At 37.8% G+C, this 19766-nt stretch overlaps 1 non-coding gene across 1 annotated transcript; it reads right to left on the bottom strand.

Moving 5' to 3' along the window:
* Positions 1 to 14121: 14121 nt before the first annotated feature.
* On the bottom strand, positions 14122 to 14228 carry LOC115703365 (small nucleolar RNA R71). Its single transcript, XR_004009137.2, has one exon. It is a non-coding gene; the product is annotated as a small nucleolar RNA R71 (small nucleolar RNA).
* Between the last annotated feature and the right edge of the window lie 5538 nt (positions 14229 to 19766).

Below are 19766 nucleotides of genomic sequence, written 5' to 3'. Positions count from 1 at the left end.
AGTACAATGGTTCCTGTTGCACCAACTGCCCCCTTAACAATTGAGAAATTTCTTTTGATTTCACAGCTTCAGCAGATGAAGATTCCTGCAATATTAAACAAATAAATTACAATATATCAATTTTTCTGAGCACTAATAAATCACATTAGAATGCAACTGAAGCATTAAACTAAAGCTACATCTAGCTTTTCTCAGTAACCAAACACTACCCATCAACCTCTCAAATGAATACATCCTAAATATGTTAAAAAAAAATATACCAGTTGCCACCCCATCCCACTCATCTCATATATTTATTAATATATAAATGTGCTTAGAAGGTTAGGAATCTATATGCATGGCTAATGAAAACTTGATTTAGGTAGTAAAAAAAACACATAATGCAACATAAAAATATAAATGATCTGATAGCATCATCCTAGTCAAGACTCAAAACTGGAGTAAGTGTTATATATACCTGAACGACAAATATTTATAATTTATCCTAAATGTGTGTATGTTACCATATTCTTTGAAAAGAAAAGGAAAAACGTTAGAGATAATTAAAGATAGAAAGATGAAAGAGTGAAGGAATGTTTACTATTTGACAATACCCTCAAAACATTTGATAATGAAAAGCTAGCTAGGCACGGGCAATTACAGAACGTGACCCAATAATACCCAGATGTTGAAATCAAAACCAAATAAAAAAAAATAACTGGTGGAGATTCATACCTGCAGTCGTCGACAAAAATAGAGAGTGAGGCCAGAGCTGGGTGTGACAATTGGCGAGGGAAGGTGAGAGGTGCATAGAGATAATCAATGGTGGTGGATGGGAGAACTGTTATTCAGTCTTCGAATTTTTAATTTAGGGATTTAGGGTTAGGAATTTGATTTTTTTATTTTTTTTAAGTTATTGCATTACCGGATCGGGTCATCCCCGACCCGAAAAAAAACTAACCGGGGCGGGGCGGGGCGGGGCAAAGACCCGAATATCGATTCGATTCTACCGGGGCGGGACTACCCCATCAGGTCGGGGCCCCGATCCGATCCGCGAAAAAACCCCAATTTGCCATTCCTACTCCTAAGGGCATTAAGTATTTGTCCGCCCTCTTCGTCCTCTACGCTTCCCAAGGATGGGGTATTCCTTCTCCCCACGAGGTTGCCTGGTTCTTTGATCTGAAGTCCACCCCCAAACAAGGTAGGTCGGGGTACTTCTATTTCTCTCAGTAAGGCTTCAAGTGGTTAACCGGCACGGATGACAAGGCCATTAGCAAAATAAGGCGTTTTATTGATGAGTACTTCATGGTGAAGGATCCGAGCATTACCCGAACTCAGTTTCAGTAGATTTCGACATATCACCGTCCTCCTCTCACTCTTGCTCTTAGGGATAGAGCTCAAAAACTTTCCCGGTTGCTGGGGAAAGACATGAATATTATCCAGTTGACCTCCGATGATAATCTTGTGAGGTACGGGCTTTATCCCGAGGACTTTACTCCTAAGTCTGTGGTGGGGAAGAAGAGGAAGTCTGGTGTTTGCCGGCCTGAACGAGCTCATAAGGAGGATGAGCTTATTCAACTTAAGCCCGAGGCTAAGTTGAAAGTGTTGGAAGTTATTTTACCAGGAACTTAGATCTACTCACAAGTATGTTGATTTAACAACCTAAATATGAACTTCTAAAACGATATGAAATTAAACACATAAGAGTATCAGAAATCTTACAGTGATTGCAGCGGAATATATGTCTCCTCCCACTCAGATCTCTAACCCTTGATTCCTTTCTGTAACAGAGTATAATCAAGATCTGAGCCCGAAAGTCCTTCTTTGTTGTCTCTGAAATCTACACAGCCTTCCTCACTATGATTGAGGTATTACTTGATGTGTGTGGGCACTACTCTAGCACTCATACATTTCGAAACAGTGAAGGAATAGAGAGAGAGAGGGTGGCGGCTCAGAGAGAATTTTCTGAGAGAAAATTCTTTCAGAATAATGTTGTGAAAAGCTTGTATAGTTGTGTTAAACTCTGAAGCCTTTGCCTTCTATTTATAGAAGACCACCAAGGGCTATGATTGACATTTTGAACTGAGAAAATCAAGGGGAAAAGGAAGGTAAAGGGGCCGGCCTAGGCAATGTGGAAACAAGGCTTGCCTCTTTTCCAACTTTCCTTTTCCTACACTTGATAGTTTCCCTTTTTGTGAAATGTTGCCAATTCCACTGTTCAACCATATTAATGATAAATCTAATTATTTAATAATTAAAAATAATTATCAAATAATATATTATCATTTCTTTTATTAATAATGAAACTAATTAAAGTTTCCTAATTAATAAATATGCCCTTCAAAATCTCTATTTACTGTTTTGCCCTTAATGAGTGCTAAATTCTCAAACTGACAAGTTTATCTTGAGAATTCTTAATTGATTAATTAAAATCAATTAAATGAGTCCTACAAGTAATATCATCTCAACTAGTGAGGGGACCATGGGTCTATATATCCGAGCTTCCAATAAGCAGATCTTGAATTTACCACTTAAATTCACTGACTTATTAATTCTTTGTTGAATCCACACATAGAACTCAGAATTGCACTCTCAGTATATAGAATGCTCTATATGTTCCACCACATAGACACATTATTAGTTATCCATTGTTATAATCCTAATGTGATCAATGATCCTCTATATGGATGATCTACACTGTAAAGGGACTTAGATTACCGTAACACCCTACAATGTATTTTATCCTTAAAACACTTAACCTTGTATAAATGATATTTCAACTAAGTGAAATGAGTACTCAATCATTTATCTCGTTTGGTTAAGCTCGAAGGAAATCACCCTTTGCTTACTATTCGCCAGATAGAAGCTATAGACTCCATATTTATGTTAGCGCTCCCACTCAATCGCACTACCGTGTTCCCAAAATGTATGTATTGCCCAGACTAAAGTTTTAGGCTTAACTAACAAATCAAAGAACACGAATAACACTCTTGAAATTAAGCCTAACCATATCAGGATTTAGATCATGTGATCTAGGATCAACTTCTGATATTGAATTGAATAGATGTTTACGGTAAGTTTCAAAATCTAAATCAAAGTTCAATATCGGTCCATTCCAATGCCTACTCCATGCATCCAACCTGAGCTTTACTTTAACCTATGTTCTAGAAAGAACACAACATTTCTCCAAATGTAAGTAAACTCTGTTGTAGATTGTCATATCAGTGAAACCCAGTGTTCTGATAAATCTAGGAATACTTTATTCACATAGTCATGTTTATTTTCCACTGTGTTGACAACACAATAAACATGTTCAAGTATGTGAAAGGGGTTTGGATGAATTTATAAATCAAATAGACAAGCAATTGATTAAGTGAACCAAAACATACACAAGTGAATGAAAAATTACTTCTGTTACTTTATTGATATAGAATAATCTGGATTACATTGAAACAGAGTTTTATATAGGGCATAAAACCCAACAAACTCCCACTTGCACTAATATAAAACAAATCAGTACATTTCAATTAATCCTAAATTCTGACGGTGCTTTTCGAATGAAGTTACTGCCAAGACTTTGGTGAATGGATCAGCCAAGTTATCCTGCGTATCCACTTTCTCCACCAGTACATCCCCTCTTGCCACATATTCTCTGATAATATGATACTTTCTTTCTATGTGCTTACTTCTCTTGTGGCTCCGAGGTTCCTTACTGTTGGCTATAGCTCCAGTGTTATCACAAAGCAGGACTAGAGGCCTTTCCATTCCAGGAACTACACCAAGACTGGTGAAGAACTTCCTAAGCCAAACAACCTCTTTAGCTGCTTCAGCCGCAACTATGTATTCTGCCTCCATGGTAGAATCCGAAATCGCAGTTTGTTTAGCACTTCTCCAAACTACTGCTCCACCCCCAAGAGTAAACACCATCCCAGATGTAGATTTCCTGTCTTTAAGACATCCCTGGAAATCTGAGTCTGTATAGCCTAAGGGATTCAAAGCACCACCCTTGTAGACTAATACATAATCTCTTGTACTCTTTAAGTATTTCAAAATATACTTAACCGCGTTCCAATGTACCCTTCCTGGATTTGACTGATACCTGCTCACGATTCCAACTGCATAGCAGATGTCAGGTCTATTGCATAGCATAGCATACATCAGACTCCCAACTGCAGAAGCATAAGGAATTTTTGCCATGTCTTCTATCTCTTGAGGATCAGTAGGACACTGTTCCTTAGATAGACGGATACCATGTCTAGAGGGCATGTTTGCCCCTTTGGTATTGGTCATGGAAAATCTCTCAAGAACTTTGTCAATGTAGGCTATTTGAGAGAGAGCAAGGGATCTGTTCTTCCGGTTTCTGACAATCTGAATACCAAGAACATAGGCTGCCTCACCCAAGTCTTTCATGTCGAATTGAGTGTCAAGCCATTCCTTGATGTGAGTCATTTTCTTGACATTGTTTCCAATGATCAAAATGTCATCAGCATAAAGTACCAGGAATACTACTACTTGGTTTTCCTTGAGTTGGTAAACACAAGGTTCATCTTCATTCTGATGAAAGCCGTAGGTCTTGATGATATCATCAAACCTTTTGTTCCATGAGCGAGACGCTTGCTTAAGCCCATATATGGACCTATTTAATTTGCAAACTTTATTCTCCTGCCCAGGAAGAACATAACCTTCTGGTTGCTCCATATAGATGGTTTCTTCAAGAAGCCCATTAAGAAAGGCTGTCTTGACATCCATTTGCCAGATTTCATAATCTAAAGCGACAGCTATGGAGAGAAGAATTCGGATGGATTTGAGCATGGCAACAGGACTAAAAGTTTCCTCATAGTCCACACCTTCTCTTTGGGTATAACCCTTGGCGACCAGTCTAGCTTTGAAAGTTTCGACTTCGCCTCCAGCACCTCTTTTCTTCTTGTAGACCCATTTACATCCAATTGGACGAAAATCTTCAGGTGGTTCTACATATTCCCAGACTTTGTTCTTCTTCATGGAATCCATTTCTGAATCCATACCGTCTGACCATCGCTTCCGTTGCGGACTTGCCATTGCCTATTTATATGTCAATGGGTCGTCATCAATACCGTCACCAGCGACCATATTGATTTCACCATCCAAGCCATAACGAGATGGTTTCGTTGAAACCCTCCCACTACGACGAGGAGCGGTGACTTTCTGAATAGGAGCTTTAGTAGTAGTTTTCTCAGTTGCTACAACTGAGGGAGTGGGATGTTCCTCTTCTTGAGTAGAAGAAGATGGTACATTTGAAGGAACGGTATCTGTGAGCATTTCCTCTAATACAATTTCACTTTTCGGTTTGTTGTCTTTCATATAGTTCTCTTCAAGGAAAGTAGCATTTGTAGAGACAAACACTTTGTTATCCTTGTGACTATAGAATAGTCCCCCCCTAGTCTCTTTAGAATTTCCGACAAACATGCAAACTTCAGTTCGCGATTCCAGTTTGCTTTCTTTCTTTCTTAAGACATGAGCAGGGCACCCCCAAATCCTATAATGGCGCAAACTAGGTGTGCGACCATTCCATAGTTCGACGGGTGTTTTAGGGACTGCTTTAGATGGAACAACATTCAAAATGTCGTTTGCCATTTGAATAGGATATCCCCAGAAGGACGTAGACAGAGTTGAGTAACTCAGCATAGACCTAACCATTTCTAAGAGAGTGCGATTTCTTCTTTCTGCAACTCCATTCTGCTGTGGAGTGCTAGGGGCAGTATATTGGGATTCAATTCCAAGTTCAATTAAATGATCTTTGAACTGCATATCCATATATTCTCCACCCCTATCAGTTCGCAAGATCTTTAATGTTTTACCTAATTGGTTTTGAGCCAAAGCATGAAATTCCTGAAACTTTTCAAACGTTTCAGATTTCTTTTGCATTAGGTAAAGAAAACTATATCTAGAGAAATCGTCAATGAAAGTGACGAAATACTCATAACCTCCTCTGGCTTTTACATTCAGTGGTCCGCAAACATCTGAATGTACTAACCCTAGGGGTTCTTTGGCACGCTCTCCCTTTGCAGAGAAAGAACGTTTGGTCATTTTTCCTTCTAGGCAAGACTCGCGGGCAGCGGCTCTCCTAAGACGACATTTTTCAATGGACCGTCTTTGGTTAGCCTATTGAGTCTATCAAAGCCTATATGACCTAAACGTAAATGCCATAGATAAGTTTGATCATCATTATCAATCTCTTTTCTCTTAAGGCTTCTAGGTCTAGCTACATTGAAAAGTTCAGTATTTAGTGAGATTTGAGTATCAGGTCTTAAAACATAAAGCCCTCGTTCCATGTTTGCAACACATATATGAAATCCATTACGAGAAATTGAACAATTTGAACTCGAAAAATTCAATATATAAAATTGTGTCTGTAAACATGAAACACTAATCAAGTTTCTACTAAAATTAGGAATATATAAAACATTCTCTAAAAGTAAAAACTTCTTAGAATTAAACTTGATTCGGGCTGTTCCTCTTGCTTTAACTGATACCAACTCGCCATTTCCAACTTTAAGCTTTAACTCATCTGGGTGAAGATTCTCCCAAGTTTCAAGCAGCTGTAATGAAGAAAATACATGGTTAGTAGATCCAGAATCAACAATCCACGAGGATTTGTCGTTCTCTAAAACACATGATTCAAATACAAAAGCATCACCTTCGTTTGAATTGTCTAGAAGCCTGGGACATTGTTCTTCTTTATGTCCCTTTCCATTACAATTCGCACATAGAACATGATGTCTGACATTTGTACTTGAAGAAGCAGCTTTGTTGGAGCCCTCATGCTTAATCTTCTTCCTCTGATTAAAACTTGCAATGCTAGCAGGTCTCATTGCAATCAGATCCCGCTCATGGGCCCTCAACTCAGACTCGAGTTTGTCCATGTCGGAGGAGTTAGGATTGTTTAATAAGTAATATAGAACAAAACTGTTATACTCCTGAGGAAGACTATAAAGTATGAGTTTCACCCATTGTTCCTTTGATAAATCAATTCCTAGTAGATTTGCCTTTTCGAATTTCAGATTCATCAACAATAGGTGCGAGTTAATGCAACTACCAGGATGCATTTTCACACTATTGAGTTCTTTCGCAAAGATACTAACTAGGAGTGGATCGGGATGAGGGTTATTCATTTTGGCACTACAACATATCAATAAACAGAAGTAAGGTTTCGGTTCTATAAATTCATACACAGGTTCAGAAAACAAACAATCACTTATGTTATAAAAATACTAAATCTAACATAGTTTGTTTTCCAAGGTTTCCAACGAACTGATACAGTGTCCCGTTTAGGCGAGAGTCAAAGCATCATCCATTGAATAGAGTTGTCAATTCATCTAAAATGTCAAACATTCTAGCAACCTTTTATTCGATCAAGATTGGAATTCAGCGTTGTCTCGTTTAGGCGAGAGTCAAGGCAATTCTATCTTATGAGCTTCTACCATTGTTTCGCATTCTTATAAGTCTTACATAGTCGCCACCATTAGGGTGGTCATGAACCATATAAATAAACCTATAAGAATACTTATCTTTCGAGATTAAACGGCGCTAACTTGCTAATGAACGTTCCTCCATTAGGGAGGATTACTCACTAAAACAATAGCTATGTAAAACCAACAATGGAGATCGAATTTCTCTTTGATTAAAGCTCATTATTTAAACATGTATTTTGTCTAATCTTTTATATTCCATATCTCAATAATGAAATATTACAAATTAAAGTAAAAACTTTAATTAAATTTCAAAAATGGAATAATTTTGAAAAATATCTTATTTAAGTTGTTTAGAAAATCTAAATACCCAACTTAAAAATATTCCTCAAACAATGACTTAATTAAATATTACCAATTAAGTAGTAACCACTTAATTTAGAAGATATTCCATTTTAAGTTCCCATATTTAGAAAATATCAACTTAAAAAATATCTAAAGAATCTTAATAACCAATTTCCCAAATTCCTCAACTTAATTTATAATAGGAAATTCAAAAATATTCAAATCTAAGTTGATTTGATAGATTTAACTAAATCTCAACTTAAATAGGAATATTTAATGAAATTATAAAATTAAGATTCAGAAAGAATTTATATGGTTATAATTCCATATTTAATTAAAACAAGAAAAATACATATAGCTTTCTCGAATATGACTATTCAAACTATGTTTTTCTTAAATTAATTTCAAGAAACAATGAAATTAATTATGTTGCTAATCAATCTTTTATTAGGTCAAACTAATATAATTAACCTATCACAGTTATCCAAATCAGGCAAATGGGCCTTCACAATTGGGGTTGTTCATGTGAGGGGGAGCTGGGTCCAGTATGTCGCACCCACTTCTAAGGCTCCCAACTCTTACACAAGGCCCAAAAGAGAGGAATTTAACCTTACAATGAATAACTGTTATTAATTGAATAGGCTCACAACTAAATGAGCCTAAATAAAATCTATCAGTTATGAAATTTTATTTAGCAACAACCACCTATATGTATCTATAATAGAAATTAAACATATAGGCTCACACAGGCATACACATTTGGATGGATCCTATCATGTTGCTAAGTCATACACAGATGAAAGAAGTTTGTAAAAATTACCTGTTACAAATTATTTACTTGATCTATCGTCAATTGAACCTTTAGTTAAAACTAGATCATCTGATCTATTATCAAGTTAACCAAGGCAATTTAGATCAAGCAATAATAGGTTTTAGAAAACTTACAAACAATCTAAAACACATACTCCTGCAACAAGGTTAGATTTGGATAGTTGGATGTAGGATTTATTTAATTTTAATCATTTATTTCGAAAAATAAAAATAAAATTAACCCTACCATTTTGAAAAATTAGGTTTTGGGTAACCTAAATGTCATTTCAAAATAAATTGCTAACTTTCCTTTTAAATTTCATGTTATTTAATAAATTAAAAATAAAATAGAAAATGGTAAATACATACCCTTTTCTTGTTTTACAATTTAATTTAATTAAAAAATAACAAAATTTAAAAGTTAACAAAAAATACCTTATTTCCTCTTTTAAAATTATCATGATTATTGTGATCTTATTTTAATTAAGGTCAAGTTACCAAAAAAAATTAATATCTGACCTTAAAAAAATAAAATAATCAAATTTTAAAGGAAATAAGAAAAAGGTAAGCAAAATTTGATTTTTTTCCTATTTTCAAAATCAAATTACACTAATATCTAAAATTAAATTTAAAAAATTAAAATTAATTTATTTCTGATAATTAGATTTGAAATTTGAAAAACAAAAATCAATATACGAAACTACACAAAATATCAGAATTTAATTCCATGAAATAGCCTGAAAAATCGAAAAAATTGGAAAATTGGATGAACTGTACGGATGGCATGCTGTGCATGGCCATCCGCGCGCGGATCTGGGTGCATGACCGAGAGATCACGGCGCAGGGAGGCTGCAAGCAGCCCTTCCGCGCGCGTGATCATGTTGCTCGTCACCCCGATTTTTCCAATTTTCAAAAATTCATAACTAATTCAAATTAAATCGAAATCGAGTTCTGCAAAAAGGTAAATTGCTTAGAATTTTCCAAACTATCCAACAAAAATACTTACAGAATAAAAACAGTAACCATTTTTCCCAGAATTCACAAACAACATTCAAACATCAATATGACACTCAAAGCAACATGATACCATCCAAAAAACAAGCAAATCGTTTTAAGTCCAAATTTCTTGCAAGCAAATCAATTACCATGGCTCGGTGCCGCTTGTTGGAAGTTATTTTACGGGAACTTAGATCTACTCACAAGTATGTTGATTTAACAACCTAAATATGAACTTCTAAAACGATATGAAATTAAACACATAAGAGTATCAGAAATCTTACAGTGATTGCAGCGGAATATATGTCTCCTCCCACTCAGATCTCTAACCCTTGATTCCTTTCTGTAGCAGAGTATAATCAAGATCTGAGCCCGAAAGTCCTTCTTTGTTGTCTCTGAAATCTACACAGCCTTCCTCACTATGATTGAGGTATTACTTGATGTGTGTGGGCACTACTCTAGCACTCATACATTTCGAAACAGTGAAGGAATAGAGAGAGAGAGGGTGGCGGCTCAGAGAGAATTTTCTGAGAGAAAATTCTTTCAGAATAATGCTGTGAAAAGCTTGTACAGTTGTGTTAAACTCTGAAGCCTTTGCCTTCTATTTATAGAAGACCACCAAGGGCTATGATTGACATTTTGAACTGAGAAAATCAAGGGGAAAGGGAAGGTAAAGGGGCCGGCCTAGGCAATGTGGAAACAAGGCTTGCCTCTTTTCCAACTTTCCTTTTCCTACACTTGATAGTTTCCCTTTTTGTGAAATGTTGCCAATTCCACTGTTCAACCATATTAATGATAAATCTAATTATTTAATAATTAAAAATAATTATCAAATAATATCTTATCATTTATTTTATTAATAATGAAACTAATTAAAGTTTCCTAATTAATAAATATGCCCTTCAAAATCTCTATTTACTGTTTTGCCCTTAATGAGTGCTAAATTCTCAAACTGACAAGTTTATCTTGAGAATTCTTAATTGATTAATTAAAATCAATTAAATGAGTCCTACAAGTAATATCATCTCAACCAGTGAGGGGACCATGGGTCTATATATCCGAGCTTCCAATAAGCAGATCTTGAATTTACCACTTAAATTCACTGACTTATTAATTCTTCGTTGAATCCACACATAGAACTCAGAATCGCACTCTCAGTATATAGAATGCTCTATCTGTTCCACCACATAGACACATTATTAGTTATCCATTGTTATAATCCTAATGTGATCAATGATCCTCTATATGGATGATCTACACTGTAAAGGGACTTAGATTACCGTAACACCCTAAAATGTATTTTATCCTTAAAACACTTAACCCTGTATAAATGATATTTCAACTAAGTGAAATGAGTACTCAATCATTTATCTCGTTTGGTTAAGCTCGAAGGAAATCACCCTTTGCTTACTATTCGCCAGATAGAAGCTATAGACTCCATATTTATGTTAGCGCTCCCACTCAATCGCACTACCGTGTTCCCAAAATGTATGTATTGCCCAGACTAAAGTTTTAGGCTTAACTAACAAATCAAAGAACACGAATAACACTCTTGAAATTAAGCCTAACCATATCAGGATTTAGATCATGTGATCTAGGATCAACTTCTGATATTGAATTGAATAGATGTTTACGGTAAGTTTCAAAATCTAATTCAAAGTTCAATATCGGTCCATTCCAATGCATACTCCATGCATCCAACCTGAGCTTTACTTTAACCTATGTTCTGGAAAGAACATAACATTTCTCCAAATGTAAGTAAACTCTGTTGTAGATTGTCATATCAGTGAAACCCGGTGTGTTCGATAAATCTAGGAATACTTTATTCACATAGTCATGTTTATTTTCCACTGTGTTGACAACACAATAAACATGTTCAAGTATGTGAAAGGGGTTTGGATGAATTTATAAATCAAATAGACAAGCAATTGATTAAGTGAACCAAAACATACACAAGTGAATGAAAAATTACTTCTGTTACTTTATTGATATAGAATAATCTGGATTACATTGAAACAGAGTTTTATATAGGGCATAAAACCCAACAGAAAGGAGGTGCTAGGGCCAAATAGTATGCTCAGGAGTCTTCAAATCCTGAGGATGAGGCTGAGGACGAGCAGGTAACTCCGCTGAAGAGGAAGAAGAAACTCCTGGCCACGCCCAGGGAGCCCATTTCATCTGTTCGTCCATCTCCCCCCTTTTTCGGAAAAGGGAAAGCTGTCATGTCTGAGATAGGATCGATGTCAGGTGATAATGGACTTCTGAGTCTTGTGCGGGTGGTCACCTTGCATTTTACTTTCTCTTATTCTTCAGCTTCTTGATTTTCATGCCTTGTGTTTTCTGATGGCTGTTTTCTAACCATACTGTTTTTGTTCTGTGCAGACATGGGCGGAAGCTCTAACGTCTCTCCTCCGGCCAAGAAGTCTAAGGGCGTTGAGGGACCCTCTTCAAAGGAAAAGAGACCTTCTGGAGAGGTCATTTATCTTTCTTAGGAGCTGACTGCTGCAAAACCCTCTACCCCCAAGTCTGCCAAGTCGAAGGAGTCTTGACCACCAACGGCTGGGTCTGAATGTTAGGCTATTTTTAGCCTATGTTTTGGATCCAATTTATGTGCGTTTTTAGCTGTGTTGGGACGGAATTACGCTTGTTTTCTATGTTTTCAGGTTCTTTGGAATAAAAGAGATCTCGGGTGCAGAAATTCGTTAAAAGATGTGCTGAGCCGAAGAAAACACAACTTCTGAGTAATTGTGCACATCTGGCCGCGGCTAAACACAACCTGGCCGCGGCTAGATTTCGAAAATCTATGAAGCTTCAGTCGTCGCGGCGATGAAGAGGCTCGCCGCAGCCATTTAAAAGATACAGAGAGACCCCTTATTTTCAATTATCTCGCCGCGGCGAGAGGAAGCTTAGCCGCGGCGAGCGTCCGTACGGTCAGGGGTATTTTTGTCCGACGAACCCTAAAAATTAGATATAAATAGAAAACTGCGATTGGAAGTCAAGAGAAGTGATTTGGAATCCTAAAACACAGCAGAGAGCGGCAGGAAGAGTAGAGGAAATCAATGTGAAGATCCAGAATTCATCCACCAACAGTTTCTTTCTCTATTCCTCTTTAATTTATTTATGTTGAATATTGTTATAGGAATGGTTATGGATTTATTTCTGAACTAAATTTCCCATTTAGGGAGGATGATGATTGTTGTTTAATGTTTTGCCTAGTTAATGTTTAATTGCCATTCCTTCATTCTTGTTGTCAAATTATCTTAATTAGTGTTTAATTTCATGTTTAAGATTGATCACCTTATGCATGCTTTATGATCTCAATTCGAAATCTGAAAAGTGAGAATTGAGAATGCTAAAATTTGGATAATCGATGTTCTATGTGAAACGAGAGTATTCACGTGACTTATGTGACAAGTAGATTATTGCTTAATGCTGATTTCATGTTAGTTTAATTAAGAGATTAATTAGATAACATGTGATTTAGAATCTAGAAGATCTGAAAGGAGCTAGGTTATTTCATAATCTGTCCTTCACTTTAAGAATAGGATAGTAATTAAGCATTAACAATTTGGGTAAACAACAACAACATTCTCCTCCCTATTATCTCATCTTGCTCAACTTTCAATTGTGTTATCAAGTTTTCTGAATTACTTTCATACTTTACTATTTTTAAATCATAATTACTTTTGATCTACCAGATAGAATTATAAGTATAGTTTAGTGGTATTTAATCCAATTCCCTGTGGGATCGACCTCACCTGTGTGAGATTTACTACTTGATTGCGTATACTTGCGTAGTGTTTATAAATTATAGCAACAAGTTTTTGGCGCCGTTGCCGGGGAATTGTTAAAGATTAATATTACATAAAATTATACTAACTTCTACTTTGGTATATTTTCTCTTGCTGATTTTTCTAACCTTTTTCTTGCAATAATTTCTTGATCTATTTCAGGAATCCTATGTGCATGCGCCGTCAAGGACAAACAGTCATATTACCAGTTGATCCTGAAATCGAGAAAACTTGCAGGAGGAATCGAAAGAACAAGAGGCAAGAAAGAGTTTCAAAGAATCGCCGAAACATCAGAGATCATGGCTGCGAATGTGAACAATAATGCTGGAAACAATGGGGGTAATAACGGTAATAATGGAGGTTCCGTGGAAGATCAAGCTAATGGCCGTAGCTTGAGAGATTACATTCTCCCTACTCTGACGGGAGTGCAGTCATGTATCAGGCCACCGGCAGTGGATGCAAACAATTTCGAGATTAAGCCTGCCATCCTTCAAATGGTGCAGTCTTCAGTTCAGTTTGGTGGTCTCCCTTCTGAAGATCCTAATTTGCATCTCTCTAACTTCATGGAACTTTGTGAAACTTTTAAGGTTAATGGAGTTAGCGATGATGCCATTCGACTGAGATTGTTTCCATTCTCGCTCAGAGAACGAGCCAAGAGTTGGTTGAATTCCTTGCCACCTAATTCTATTGCTACATGGAATGATCTGGCAACAAAATTCTTGTCAAAATTCTTTCCTCCAGCTAAGTCTGCAAAGCTGAGAGGAGAAATCAATAATTTCTGCCAACAAGATAATGAATCTCTCCATGAGGCTTGGGAGAGGTTTAAAGATCTGATCAGGAGGTGTCCTCATCATGGTATAAAGAAGTGGATGCTGGTTCACAACTTTTATAATGGGCTGGTTGGTAATACTAGAACTTTAATAGATGCAGCAGCGGGCGGAGCTTTTATGAGAAAGAGTGCTAATGAAGCGTATGATCTATTGGAGGAGATGGCTCTAAACAATCAGCAGTGGCCAACTGAAAGGAGTCAATCTAAGAAGGTAGCTGGTGTGTTAGAAGTTGATGCCATCACAAAGTTAACGGCTCGGAGTTGAGGCATTGACTAAAATCATTGCAGGGCAAGCTAAACAAGCCCAAATTGTTTGTGAGTTATGTGGAGGAAGTCATCACTTTTCGGAATGTCAAGCAGATGTGGATGATTTGCCAATGGATGAAGCTAAAGCCATTGGGAATTTTTCACAGAACAACAACAACAACAATTATGGGTTCAACCAGGGTAACAACCGAAGAAATAGTGGGTTCTATCAACAAAGAAATCAGAACCAACAGCTTTAATCAAAGAACAAGCCTCGGTGGAAGTTCTAGTTTGCGTACGCATTTACTACTCCAATTTATGACCGAAACTAGATCTTCAATTAAAGACTCCGCCGACTCGTATGGGCCAGCTAGCAACTCAGGTAGCAACCCGCCCTCAAGGGAATTTGCCTAGCACAACTGAAGTCAATCCCAAAGAAAATTGCAAGGCAATTACCCTGAGGAGCGGTAAGAAGTATGATGGGCCCGAGTTACCACAACCAATTGAGGTAGACGAAGAAATAAATGCTCAACCAATGCAAACACCAACACCAACAGCAGAGAAGGCTACTGATGCCCCAAGAAGACCACCACGGTCCACCGATTAGTATTGATCATCATGTAAAAATACCCTATCCTCAGAGGCTCAGAAAGTCAAGCTTAGACAAGCAGTTCACCAAGTTTCTAGAAGTCTTCAAAAGACTTCACATTAACATTCCTTTTGCTGAAGCTCTAGAGCAGATGCCAAGTTATGTGAAGTTTATGAAGGAAATTTTGTCAAAGAAGAGGAAGATGGAAGACTATGAGACAGTGGCTCTAACTGAAGAGTGTAGCGCTATTCTACAGAAGAAGCTCCCTCCAAAACTCAGAGATCCAGGGAGCTTCACTATTCCTTGTACTATTGGTAAAATTGAAGGAATAAATGCACTATGTGATTTGGGAGCCAGTATAAACTTAATGCCTTTGTCAGTGTTTAAAAGATTGCAGCTAGGTGAAGCAAATCCAACTACTGTAACTCTTCAATTGGCAGATCGATCGCTAGCTCACCCTAGAGGAGTCATTGAGGATGTGTTAGTAAAGGTGGACAAGTTCATCTTTCCACTCGATTTCATTGTTACGGATATGGAAGAAGATAGTAATGTTCCTATCATCCCGGGGAGACCTTTCTTGGCAACGGGAAAGCACTAATTGATGTTCGTAAAGGAGAGTTAAAGCTAAGGGTACAAGGAGATGAAGTTGTATTTAATGTGCTCAAAGCAATGACCTATCCTACGGCTAGTGACAACTGTTTTGCAATTGATGTGGTGGACCAGTTGGTGGAGACAAAGACGCATGCTCAAGACCCTCTTAATCTGACTTTGGTACAAGAAGAGGTGGTGGAACAAGACGGTAAGGAAGCTTATGAGTATGCTTTGTGGCTCGATTCTTATGGACCGCTGAATAGAAAATATTATGAAGAGTTAGGAGTCATACCAACAAAGCCTACCCCATCTACTGAAAAGCCTCCTCAACTAGAGTTAAAAGTCCTACCAGAGCATCTCGGTATGAATATTTGGGAGAAAATAAGACACTTCCCGTTATTGTGGCTTCTTCCCTATCTTCCGTAGAGACGGATAAGCTATTACGGGTTCTAAGGAAGCATACAAAAGCCATTGGATGGACTTTAGCAGATATTAAAGGGATCAGCCCTTCAACTGTAATGCATAGAATCTTAATGGAGGAAGGAGTGAAGCCAACCATTGATGCACAACGTAGATTAAATCCACCAATGAAGGAGGTTGTCAGAAAAGAAGTCTTGAAGTGGTTAGATGCCAGGGTAGCGTATCCTATTTCGGAAGAAATGGGTGAGCCCAGTCCAAGTTGTTCCAAAGAAAGGAGGGATGACGGTGGTAAAGAATGAGAAGAATGAACTCATCCCAACCAGAACTGTCACGGGATGGAGAATTTGCATTGACTACCGAAAACTCAACAAGGCCACAAGAAAAGATCACTTTCCACTCCCATTCATTGATCAGATGTTAGACAAGTTGGCAGGACAAGAGTACTATTGTTTCCTTGATGGGTACTCAGGGTATCACCAAATAGCTATAGCACCGGAGGATCAAGAGAAAACAACATTCACATGTCCATATGGTACTTTTGCTTTTCGACGAATGCCATTTGGGCTGTGCAATTCTCCAGCAACATTTCAGAGGTGTATGATGGCTATATTTTCAGATTTAATAGAAAAGTGCATCGAGGTGTTCATGGATGATTTTTCAGTGTTTGGCTCATCGTTTGACCAATGTCTGAGCAACTTGGAATTGGTTTTAGCAAGATGTGAAGACTCTAATTTGGTGCTGAACTGGGAAAAGTGCCATTTCATGGTTACAGAAGGAATAGTGCTGGGACATAAAATCTCAAAAGAAGGTATTGAGGTTGACAGAGCCAAAGTATCTACAATTGAGAACTTGCCTCCTCCAGTTTCAGTTAAGGGGGTTCGAAGCTTCTTGGGTCATGCCGGGTTTTATAGAAGATTTATCAAAGATTTCTCCAAGGTGGCCAAACCGCTATCCAATCTTCTTGCTAGTGGAGTACCTTTTGAATTTGGGAAAGATTGTCTTGAAGCATTCCAAATTCTCAAGCAGAAGTTAATCTCAGCACCGATCGTGACTACACCAAACTGGGAATTACCTTTTGAAATCATGTGCGATGCAAGTGATTATGCAATTGGAGCAATTTTGGGACAACGGGTTGACAAGGTATTCATAACCATTTACTATGCAAGAAAAACCTTGAATGATGCCCAACTGAACTACGCTACTACAGAAAAAGAGATGCTGGCTATAGTGTTTGCATGTGACAAATTTCGACCCTACTTGATTGGCAATAAAGTGATAGTGTATACAGATCATTCAGCAATCAAATACTTGATGACTAAGAAGGATGCCAAACCACGACTGATTCGATGGGTTCTTCTTTTGCAAGAATTTGATCTAGACATAAAAGACAAGAAGGGTACTGAGAACTTGGTGGCAGATCACTTGTCAAGACTAGAACTGGAAGAAAGTCAGAATACGAAAGAGGTACAAATAAATGAACAATTTCCCGATGAACAACTCTTTAGTGTGAGGGAAAGTCTTATGGTACCATGGTATGCTGATTATGTTAACTACTTAGCTGCTAATATCACTACTCCTGAGCTATCTCGCCAACAATTAAAGAAATTCTTTTCCGAGGTGAAACATTACTACTGGGAAGAGCCAATCCTCTTCAAGCACTGTGCAGATCAGATAATAAGAAGGTGTGTGCCTGAAGAGGAGATGTACTCTATTCTTAATCACTGTCATGCTCTACCATGTGGGGGACACTTCAGTGGAACTAGAACAGCTGCCAAAGTGTTGCAAAGCGGGTTCTTTTGGCCAACGCTTTTCAAAGATGCTAGTACTTTTGTGAAGGCATGTGATCGTTGTCAGCGTACAGGAAACATCTCAAGGAGAAACGAAATGCCTTTGACAGGAATCTTGGAAGTAGAGTTGTTTGATGTATGGGGGATAGACTTTATGGGTCCTTTTCCTTCATCGTTTAGCAATCTATACATTTTACTAGCTGTGGATTACGTATCAAAATGGGTAGAAGCTGCAGCAACACCAGCTAATGATGGAAAAACAGTTCTTCGGTTACTTCAGAAGAATATATTCACACAGTTTGGTACTCCCCGAGCGATCATAAGCGATGAAGGGAGTCATTTCTGCAACAAACAGTTCGAAGCCCTTCTTTCAAAGTATGGTGTTCGTCATAGAACTGCCCTTCCCTATCATCCGCAAAGTAATGGCCAAGCTGAGATTTCTAACCGGGAAATAAAGATGATTCTGGAGAAAACGGTGCAGAGATCAAGGAAAGATTGGTCAAGAAAGTTGGATGACGCATTGTGGGCCTACAGAACAGCGTTCAAAACGCCAATAGGGATGTCACCATATCGGTTGGTGTTTGGAAAGGCGTGTCATTTACCGGTGGAGTTAGAACACAAAGCTTATTGGGCAATGAGAACTCTAAACATGGACTTAAAAGCTGCTGGGCAGAAAAGACTACTACAGTTGGATGAGTTGGAAGAATTTCGAAATGAAGCTTATGAAAACGCCAAGATTTACAAGGAAAGAACTAAGAGATGGCATGACCGAAATCTAATCAGAAAGGAGTTTCAACCTGGTCAACAAGTTCTACTCTTCAACTCAAGACTAAAGTTGTTTCCTGGTAAATTAAAGTCAAGGTGGTCAGGGCCATTTACGGTGATCAAAGTGTTTCCCTACGGAGCAGTGGAACTAAAAGGTGAAAGTCCTAATACTTTCAAAGTGAATGGACAGCGATTAAAGCTCTACTTGGGAGGTCAATTTGATCAAACCAAGTCCGCCATGATTCTGGCGCCACTTTGAAGATCTCGATCAACGTCTAGCTGAGCGACGATAAAGTTAGCGCTAATTGGGAGGCAACCCAAGTGTTCTTTTGATTTAGTTGAACTCTTTTTAAGTTTACTGTTATTTTTCTTGTTGTTCATTCTTTTTCGTTACTGAAAAAAAAAAAAGAAGTTATTTATGTCAGTGGCCGCGGCCATGGGATGTATGGCCGCGGCCAGATTGGCCTTACAGAAAGTGGCTATTTTTCAAGATTTCTAGCCGCGGCGAGGGTATACACCGCCGCGGCCAGATAAGCCTTACAGAGAGGGGGCTAATTTCACGAAATCTCGCCGCGGCGAGGATACATGTGGCCGCCGCGAGAATGGTCAGATTTTGTTTAAAAACCCCAAATCCCTAACATTTCAAAACTCACACCCCATTCAAACCCTCTCTTCTCCACGCCGAAAACACCACTTTTCACCATTTTTTCTTCATCTAATCCCATTCAAAACTCCTTTCCACCAATTCTAACCATAAACTTTCATCAATAATCATCCTAAACCCTTATTTCTCTCATTAAACACTAAATCCCACTCAAAATCAACCCCAAATCCCTAAAACCTCACCCAAAAATTAAAAAAACCTTATTCATCCTTTTCTTTCTCAAAAGCTTCAAGATGTCAACAATGGAGGATGATTAAAGGAAAGAGTGTCATTGAGGTATTGATTCTAAGACTTCCAATCCAATTTTTATTGAAGAATTTGTGAATTTGTTGGATAGTTTTGGATTATTTGTGGATATTTGGGATTGTTTTTGCTATATACATTGTTGAAATTGATTGTGTGAATAGAATTGGGTTAAATTGAAAGGGATTTAAATCCCGGGAAGTCAAGTTTTAAGGGGAAGTGCTGTCGAAATTTTGAAAAATCTTGGGAGTTAGGATATAATT

This window comes from Cannabis sativa, chromosome X (genome assembly GCF_029168945.1).
Source record: "Cannabis sativa cultivar Pink pepper isolate KNU-18-1 chromosome X, ASM2916894v1, whole genome shotgun sequence".
NCBI lineage: Eukaryota > Viridiplantae > Streptophyta > Magnoliopsida > Rosales > Cannabaceae > Cannabis > Cannabis sativa.
This window is presented reverse-complemented; position numbering and strand designations above follow the sequence as displayed.